General features: G+C 25.8%; 1 protein-coding gene across 1 annotated transcript in view; it reads right to left on the reverse strand.

The window, feature by feature from the left end:
* LOC108569413 (protein glass) overlaps positions 1–5,190 on the reverse strand; it is a 15,384-nt gene extending 10,194 nt beyond the window's left edge. The window contains exon 1 of the mRNA XM_017930956.1: positions 5,005–5,190. The gene's annotated coding sequence lies outside the window, so the exon portion shown is untranslated. The remainder of the gene's footprint in view (positions 1–5,004) is intronic.
* Positions 5,191–10,590: the final 5,400 nt, after the last annotated feature.

The raw sequence follows: 10,590 nt of genomic DNA on the forward strand, positions 1-10,590 counted from the left end.
AATAACTGTAAATTTCTACGTTTGCAATCTAACAAGATTATAGTTATTGATTTTATGAGCTTTACATGGTTTACTTACTGTTCTTCAACCATTTTTGTCTGACAGTGTACTTGAAACTTACAGGATTTTCTTAAATCATGATATTTTAATTTTGCATTCTTATGGTGTTTAAATCTTCGTTTGACAAAAAAAAGTATATAAAATTTCGCGGAACCCCTAAAGCTTTTAAATGAAAAATATTATTAATAAAAATATAAAAATATTATTCTAATTAAAAAAAAAAACTAGAATAATAAAGTACCAGACTTGAATAATATTCGATCTTTAAGTAATTGTGATCATAATGTTTGATAAATTACAAATAATATTCATGTATTATTTAGGAATTTTTTGTAGGCAACTAAGAAAAAATTTAATTACGTTATTATTAAAAAATTTGCATTTACTAACTATATATCGATAACATCTTATATTACAGTAAAATTTAATGTGTAAATATTATGAAAAAAATAAAGAAAAATATTTATTTATTTCAATTTTCTTGACTTTATTATTTCAAATACAAATCATTTAGAAATTAGATTGTTTCCAATTCTACTTAATCCTGGTTTGCTTCAAATTCTGTAGAAATATGACTTTGCAATTTCTTGTATGTTTATATCTTGTTGAAACACATTTGGAAAAAAAAATCATCCTTACCAAAATCTTGAAATTATTTTTATTTTATATTTATAAAATGTATTTTTAAAGACATGGAAACAAGATAAAACTAAAGATCTAATTAAAATCACAGTAAAGTAAAGTAAAGTAAAAGTAAAGAAAAATATTTATTTATTTCAATTTTCTTGACTTTAATTAAAATGAGTTATTTTATTTAATGAAACAGTTATTTCATTACTGCTATAGTCATTTTTTTTTATTATTTAAGTATAAATTTAGTTTGATATTTTGATGATTCATGATAGAGTTTGTCGGTTTTTAAAACACGATATTTTAAAGATATTTAATTCGAAAACAGGTTTTTTTTTTAACTACAAAATCGGTTTTTGAACATAGACTTAAAATATAAAAAATAATTAGTTATTTGGTTAAAAACATAAACATTGTGATCCCAAAGTCGTTTCCAGCCCAAATACAAAGTTTCATGAAACAAACAGAAAATTAGGAAGGAATTAAGTCCTATTATTTATTTCCAAACTAGATGAAGAAGTTTAGAGGTCATGATATATAGAGGCCTTAGAACGACAAGATGCGAATTTATTAATAAGTGAAGACATATTTGAATTTCTGTTACGTGAAATGAAAAAGTTACAAACTGAAATTAGTTATAAGATATTACTTGCTGTGGAGACACAAATTCAAGAGAGAAGACAGGGGGAATTACTTGCACTTCTGCTTTACTTATATAATCCACAAAACGTTTGGACAAAGACATCCAGCGTATTTCTTTCACCAGTATCAAAAAGTGTGATCATTAAGATATCTTTAAAAATATTATCAATATTATATCAAAATTATTCAATTGAAGATAGAAGAAAATGAAGCCTTAGCTTTTTAAACGTTTACTGATGTTCGTTTTTCTATATGAGTTATTGTATTTTGTTATAGTTTTATGTAATATTCAAGAATATTATAAATGAAAATTCGAAAACCGTTGTTTTTTAAAGTCGGTTTTTGTATTAACCCTAATTCATAATGACGATTTCTATATAATAAAAAATAATTCGTTACTTATAATTTAGAAATCTAATTATCTGCAAATGTTTTACAAAAAATAATTTCAATTGTTATAGTTCTTATTATTTCTTTAACACTAAAGCACTCTACAAAGCTCTCTACACAGAGGGATTCAAGATATGAAGCGAAAGATTATAAAAAAATATAGGCAAAAATATTAGAGTTTATTATATTGAGATTTTTATTTGGTTTGCCGCATAATAAATTAATCGAGTAGAGTTAAAAAAAGTTTGACAGACACTTCACTAAAGGTTGAACGTATAAATAATACTTTAAAAACAAGTTTTGGGTCGATACTTCTCAAACTTGTGCTTTTCCGGGATTGAAAACTTCTTTTATTTCATCGAAAACTGACTGATAACTTTCTATGTTTTGGTCTTCTAAATCACTAGGAACTCAATAACAATCTTCTTTTGTTAGTTGTATAAAAATCTGTTTCACTTTGATTTTGACTGCTTTAAAGATAGCAATAATTGCAAAGAAAATTCTATATAATTTTTATAATGTATTTTGTTTTTGAAATCTGCTTCTTTTTATAATATACAGAGAAACCTGGCTTTAACGAACATAATCCTATCAAAAATTTCCAGATTTTTACTTGTATTCTAAAATAATTTTCTCTATATAAACTTACGTAATATACCATAATGTGTTCCATTTTGCAAGTCATTTTTCCTACAATTTATTTTGCTCGTTAAGCGAGCTGTATATTACCACGATCGACCAGAAATCGTAAAGATTTTCAATACAAACAAAAATTATACAATTTATATACTAATATCTGATAAAAAAAAATAGAAAATAAAACTAATACTAATGAGATCATTGATATTTTATAGATTTTGCTGCTGGATCATTCGATGAAAGATATAAACGTATAGAATGATGTTAATCCTTTGACGAATTTCTTATTTTTGATTTTAAAATATTCAAATCAGAAAATGCGGATTCAGCCAAATGCATCAAGCCAAATCAATACATCAATTTTTGTACCGCATTTGTCAAAATTGACTATTTATCTTTAGTGTATTCACAAAACCATTTTTTTTTATTATTTCAAATACAAATCATTTTGAAATTAGATTATTTCCAATTCTACTTAATCCTGATTTGCTTCAAATTCTGTAGAGATTTGAGTTTGCAATTTCTTGTACGTTTATATCTTGTTAAAACACCAAAATCTTGAAATTATTTTTGTTTTATATTTATAAAATGTATTTTTAAGGACATGGAAGCAAGATAAAACTAAAGATGTACTTAAAATCACAGTACCTAACTCAAATAAACTTGTAATAACAGTGCCATGTATCATTGTTTTCAATTATATACGCGCACTATAAAACATATGGAAACTCAATCTAATTCTTTTGTATCGATTATTTATTTTTTATTATTTTATAAAGCAATCTATCTACAAAGCAAAAAAGATAGAAGCTCTAGTTTTGCATTAATTAAAGAAAAAAATAAAAGTATATATTAGAGATTTTAAATTAAATTTAGACATCTCTAACACTAATTCAAAAGCGATTAGGGAGGTCCTGCGCTTTAAACCGTTTCAGTCTTCGTCAATGAGATTCTGTATATGTTAGCTTAGTTGTAAGTTGGTTTGGTCCTCCAGCCGATGTTGGTATTTACTGCTGAGTTTCGTTGTCTTATCCTTCATAAATCTGACTCCAGTGTATTGGTGTATGTATTCGTTTGTTAGTAATTGCTCTGAGCGTTTTTGACTGAAACAGCTGTATGATGTCAATACTTGTATTATAAGCAGAACTCTCATAGTTGAAATCTATATCAGTTTTATTATTGTTTTATATATCAAAACTTTGTTTTCAGCTGAGATGGACAATGTAACGTTTTTTACTTTCAGTCCAAGCTGTTTTCTTTTTATCGTGATATGTTTTTCCAGATGAGTCCAGGTTAATTTTAACCCTTAAAAGCCTGATTTTCCAAATTAAATTTAAAAATATCAATGTATCTATTGCAGTAACCAAATAAAGGGAAATAATATCAAAAATCACAATACATATTTTATATATAACTTTTGTTCATAACAAATTTGCATTGTACAATTCGATTTAAAAGTCAAGTATCAAATTTGAAACTTGCGGTTAAAAGAATATATATTGACAATTTGTCAACTGGTTCGAATTGACCAGTCTCGGTAAATAAGTTATTGTTTTTTAAAAAAATTGAAAATATTTGGAGAAGCAAACACTAGAAGAATTACTGTACACGAAATTTTATGAAAAATCACAAAAGATAATACCAATATGATTGATAAAAGGTACCAACTTTAGTGTTAATACTACAGTGAAACTTCTAATCCTGGTCTGCAGTTGAATAAAAGTTATTTATGTAATGAAATAATAGTTTTAATACTATTATATAAAATACATTGAATATTTATTAGATATATAAGCCGTTATTACTTTAAATATAAAAAGAGAATATTTATATATTACTAAAATTACCATTAACTCATTTTTTTCTAAAAGTGGACTTATAGCACTTTAAATAAAAATGTCTCATATCACGATCTACTGATGATTTTTAGATAAAATATCAGAAATTTAGATTTAGAGGCGCAGTTTTCTGCTAATCTTGTTTAATTTTGTTCTTATAATTATATAAAAACTTCATAAGAAAAATTATGTAGATAAAAAAAATGTGTATGATATAATAATGATGTTTTACATATTTGAATTTCAATTGTTATAGTTCTTATTATTTCTTTAACACTAAAGCAGTGTCTGCACACATAGATTCAAGGTATGCAGCGAAAGATTTAAAAAACAATAGACAAAAATATTAGAGTTTATTATATTGAGATTTTTATTTGGTTTGCCGCAAAGTAAATTAGGCGAGTAGAGGTAAAAAAGGTTTGACAGACACTGCACTAAAGGTTGAATGTATAAATAATACTTTAAAAACAAGTTTTGGGTTGATACTTCTCAAATTTGTGCTTTTTCGAGATTGAAAACTTTTTTTATTTCATATATAATATAATTGTATAGAAACTTCATAAAAATAATTATGTAGATAAAAAAATGTGTTTGATATAATAATTATGTTACAAATATTGTAAAAATCGTAATTTGAAGTTTGACAAATTACGAAAATTAAAGTGTTTAACTGTCATTATTTGAATGGGTGAATGGTTTAGTAGAAGGTGCAATTTCACATTTTTTTTATATAGTTATTTGTATAATGAAATCACATAATAAATAAATTATAAGAAACTAAATTTTATATTGTATAAAAACTTACCTTTTTCAAATTTGAAAATAATCCAATTGTACGGTGATTGCAAATTTTCAAGCCATTTTATCACTGCAACTAATTAACTTTTCAGTCAAAAAATTGTGAAATTTATTGAACTTTCACGCACTCATGCGTATTAACAATTTGCATACTTATAGTTTTTTCTTATCTTTCAAGGAACAAAAAGGGATACTATTGTGAGTTTGTATTGAATGGTGCCAGAGTGTCGACTTTCATTTGAGGATGTTCGTCTGTCTGATGTTTTGCATGTGTGGTGATGTGTGTGCGACAGTGAAAAAAACTTGTAAGTATTCGCGGGGTATTTTTCAAACTGATTAAAAGTGAGACACGTCGACTGTCGATAGCCACCCGATCGCCCTCCCAAACACCCCCTCATTGTCCATCAACCGACCATCGCGGAACCGCCCACAAACCCCTCGATCCTCACCGAACGAACCACCTCATCATCAACATCGCATCATCACCACCACCACCACCACCACTGCTTCATCACCCTCCAGCTCGTATTAGCCCCCAACCCTCTCTGCAAACAAACACAGTTCCGCACTGCAACTCTATTTATGCATACATGCACTGAAATCAATGAGTAATTATACAATAGTTACAATAATTAATTAATTAATTAACAAATGTCCACGTTTAAAAACATAGGAATCCACAATAATAATTCATTGTCATCTACAACTTCAATAACATAATTCAAATGAAATAAATACAAAAATATTTTTCTTTTTCGTGAATTTATCTACAAATCACAGAAAAAGCATTAATAATCTGGACATAAATAGACTTTGGTCAATAGTAGTTTGGTTCGCGAGAATCTTAACATTTTATAATTTGAAATAATGAGCTTAATATGTTATGTGGTGATTCTCAACTACTGTGTCACGACACTTTTGTGTGTCGCCAAATTTTAGAAATGTTTATAGTAAAAATTATAATACACAGTGTATTATAGGTAAGTAAACAACTTTTAAATTTATCTTTTTCTTTGTATGCCGTCAAATTTTGAAATCGTTAAAAGTGTGCCGCGATAAAAAAAAAAGTTGAGAATCACTGACGTAATGCATACAAGTAGTATTCATACAAAAAATCTATAATTGCTATAATTGTTGCAATTAAAAAAAAACATTTTACAAAAATATTTCTTTACTCCAATATTTTACATAAAATGTATACAGACTACGCTATTGATTGATATATGTTCGTTAATACGTACTTACATTTACATTTAAATTTTCATATTCAATTGAATGTGAAGATTGTTATCAGTTTTTTCTTTATATAACTTATAAAACAGAAAAAGAATATTGAAGGAAAGAAACTTTTACTTCAATCTTTTAAATAAAATGTATACAATCTCACAATTATGTTCGTTAATACGTATATAATTGTTATCTGTACGTGCGTACTTATACCCGTACTAACGTACTCTTATCCATTCCATTTAAATTTACATAACTAAAACAATAACTAAAATCCAAATGCATTAAATAAATCTTTTGCTTTATCCTTAATTCTTAACTTATTCTATTGAATGTGAGGATTTGTTATCAGTTTTTTTTCTGTATATAACTTATGACTTCTAAAACAGAAAAAGAATATTGAAGGAAATAAACTTTACTTCAATCTTTTAAATAAAACGTATACAGACAACTTAGTCTCACAATTATGTTCGTTAATACGTGCATAATTGTTATCTGTACGTGCGTACTTATATACTAACTTACTCTGATACATTCAATTTAAAAAACGATAACTAAAATCCAAATGCTTTAAATAAATCTTTTGCTTTATCCTTTATATATATATTTAAGAAAACAGACAAAAGAATTAAATAACGTTTGATAATAACGAACACAATTATTATCCAAACTAACGTACACTGGTACTTTAAAATTACATTAAAACAATAACTAAACTACAAATGCATTACTTGCATAGTGTACGTATGTTAACTATATCTTCGAACATCAAACGATTAAAGTGAATTGAGTTAATTCAATATCATTCCCTTGAGCCTATTTAGTATTTTTTTTATATAATAATGTAAATTTCAATTATTAAACACAAATTAAAACTCATAACTTTTTATTTCTTGGATAACAGTAATTAGGACTATATGAGTGTTTATTTACTTAAATGAATTTTGTTGTTATTTTACAGATATAAAATTCAAAAGTTTAATTCAACATCATTTAACTTATACAGACAACGCTCGCTAAAATGTAAATGATGTTCGATAATACGTACATCATTATTACCAGAACAAACGTACAAATATCCGTACAAATGTTCACTGTGCTTATATTCTGCATTTGAATATTATTCAAGTATTTATGAAACTCGTTTAAGGCAAAAGATAAATATCATCACGATTTGAAAGAAATAACATTTTCAAATTGTTTTTTTTTCTAATGACATTTTAATAAACACCTTAAAAAATTTAAAAATAGAAAAGTTTTAACGTTGGATATACACATTGTATATGCATTTAATTATAATTTTTAACTATATTTTCGCTTCAATATTATCGATAATTTAAAAATATAATTCAAATTTTCTGTTTTCAATTGCTGTTAGTGAATTATTAGAAAACTTTGGAAGGCCTTGATAACATTTATGGACTTCACTATGTTCTAGGTAACAGCTTTCTATTTGTTTCCTTTTAAATATGTTATGTCTTGTTGCAGTAAACCATTGGTTGTCATTCAGTAAACACTAGAAATTGAGTTTGAGTGTAATTGCGTGATAATTATTACCGTATTTATACAAACACGTAAGTTATCATTGGAAAAGAAACTTCAATAATTTCAATAAAACAGCATTATTTATTTATGTAATTTAGTGGATGTATTGTACGTTAGTTCGGATAAAAATAATGAAATGTTTAAATTCAAATATGGTTTGAGTTTGTAATACGATTAATCAAATAAAATCACTTGAAAAATTATATAAGCTTTGTGAGTATTAGGTTTCACCATAAATAACGTATCTATTTTTTTTAAATTGTTAGAATTTCATAATATTTCTGATATAAAATAAAGTAATTAGCATTTTATACAGTAAAAAAATTGATTTTTTTTTATTTTTATAAATTGTAAATTAAACAATTTTTATATTAGTTTTTAAGAATAAATTCCATGTAGCACACAGGTTAACAAGTTAACAATGAAAAAACAACGTTTGTGTGTGTATATCATCTGATACACCGGTGATTTTTGATTTTGATCCGATGGGATGGAAGTCAGGGCTCTAGTTATGGGGGGACTTTCGGTTCACTGGTTAAACACATAACTTGTATCCATCCACTTGCACCTATAATACGGATGGCGGTGTAGCGATGGTATTAAGTTATTTAGTCAGGTGGTTAGCGAACTAAACCACACGTATATGCACGCATGTGGGCCTCGTTCAGGTGGGGGCAAAAGCCTACTACTCTGTTACCCATTCATAAAAATAACAATAATAATACAAGGTGTCTCATCTCGTGACGGACAGTTGCATAAGATAATAAGGGGTCCCGTGTTTGCACAATAAACCCTACAATTGCACGATTGCATTTCCATAAACAAGCTAAATTTACACAGACTTTATACCTAATTAAATTTCACATTCTTTATATTAAATATGTAGTGCTTCTTCTCAAAAAATTGTCGAAAAAAAATTTAATTTGTACATACATTTTACTTTTATTTTACATTCTAAATTATATATGTTTTCTGTTAAGAATTTGCAGATAAACGTTACAAATATTGCTTTATTGACAAATTTACGAAAAGATATGTCACATTATATATTTTTTTATTAATATTTAAACTGTAATTATGACAGACAGGACTGAACAGTTTAAAGTATATAAACATAAAATTTGACATTTTTCAATTTAATAATTTATTTAAATCAATTCATATAATTAATATAAGAATACAAAAATCAATAATTTACGAAAAGTTGCGAAAAGTTATGTCACACCATATTTTTTTTTATTAATATTTAAACTGCCATTATGACAGAGAGGTATGAATAGAATCGTATATGTCAAAGTGACAATTTAAAGTTTAAAAACGTAAAATTTGACATTATTAAATGAAGAATGAAAATCCATAAACAGGCAGAATATAATTAAAAAAATTATTCAATTAATTAAATGAATTAATAATATAATTATTTTTCAGTACTTTTTTTTAGTTTATTTTTTCTATGTTAAGGATTTTACTAAAATAGAACTATCAAGTCATATAATTAATATAAAAATACAAAAATTAAGAATACGCAGAGAAACGTTACAAATTTTACGAATAATTATTTCATACTATATTTGTTATTAATATTTAAACAGACAGAAATATAACCATATATGTCAAAATCATAGTATAAAAACTTAATATTGAAATTGAAATCAATAATAAAATAAAAAAATTTATATACAATTTTTAAATACTTTTCGAATATATTTTTATTGAATTTAATTAACACGTTTACTCTGAAAAGTTAAATAATTTTGTATAAATAAAAATAAGAATAAAAAAAATAAATGTAACAATAATTTTGTTGATAATTTTAATGATAATATTTTTATAAAGAACACTTTGTATGAAAAGGATTTCCACCTACAAATTTTAGACCCTTTTGTGTTTCGTTAGTAGAAGAAAAAAGAGGAATCAACGAAGGCATCGACACCGTTGGTTCTGGAGAAACGACACGTTGCGAACGAACGAGAACGTCGGTATCGGAGGAAATACAAGAAACACGATACCGCAGGAACCCTTCTGTTTCGATACATATGGGAACGAAATCGACCGTTACGAAGCGGTGCAATCAAACCGAAGGGGAAAGCTGAAAGACCAAAAAGAAAAGAAAATATCAATTACACATTTAATTTTCTCAGTATTGCAATTAAAATTGTATCAATCAAATATGTCAAAATAAGTATTTAATTCTAATTAATTACAGTTATACATTATTTTATTTAGTTTATTGTATTTTTTTAATTATTTAAAGTAAAATTGAGTAAAAACAAAGTTTGAACAATAGGATAATAAAGTAATAAATTACACACGGCGATAAGATAAAATTTGTAAATCAATGCTAATTATTTTTTACAAAATTATACGAATAATTCATGAAGTTAAAATGAAGTAAAATAATTATACGATTGTTTTATTATTTCATTACAATCTATTAAAAGAGACAAGTGTTATTTTGTGATTTACTGTGTATTAAATTTACAGTTATCAGTTAAAACATTATATATCCATAATAAATTTGTAAATATTTTAAAAACAAATTGTAAATAATTAGTAAATTGAGTGCAAATATAATAAATATAATACATTTCTTAAAAATCGTATATATATGTAACAAAAGTTAAAAATACAGTAGCCTTTGCACGAGCACGATAAGAACATTATGTTTGCATTCGCGATTGAATTGTGTTGACTTTTTTTTCCGTTCTCTACGATTTTTATTGTTTAGTTATGTTTTTCAATGTACTCGAGTGGCTGGCATTGAGCAATAATAATTATACGGAGATTATCGGCGATTCCATTGATAATGTTGCTGGTTTGA

The sequence above is a fragment of the Nicrophorus vespilloides genome, unplaced genomic scaffold, assembly GCF_001412225.1.
Source record: "Nicrophorus vespilloides isolate i.1.1-1 unplaced genomic scaffold, Nicve_v1.0, whole genome shotgun sequence".
Lineage (NCBI taxonomy): Eukaryota > Metazoa > Arthropoda > Insecta > Coleoptera > Silphidae > Nicrophorus > Nicrophorus vespilloides.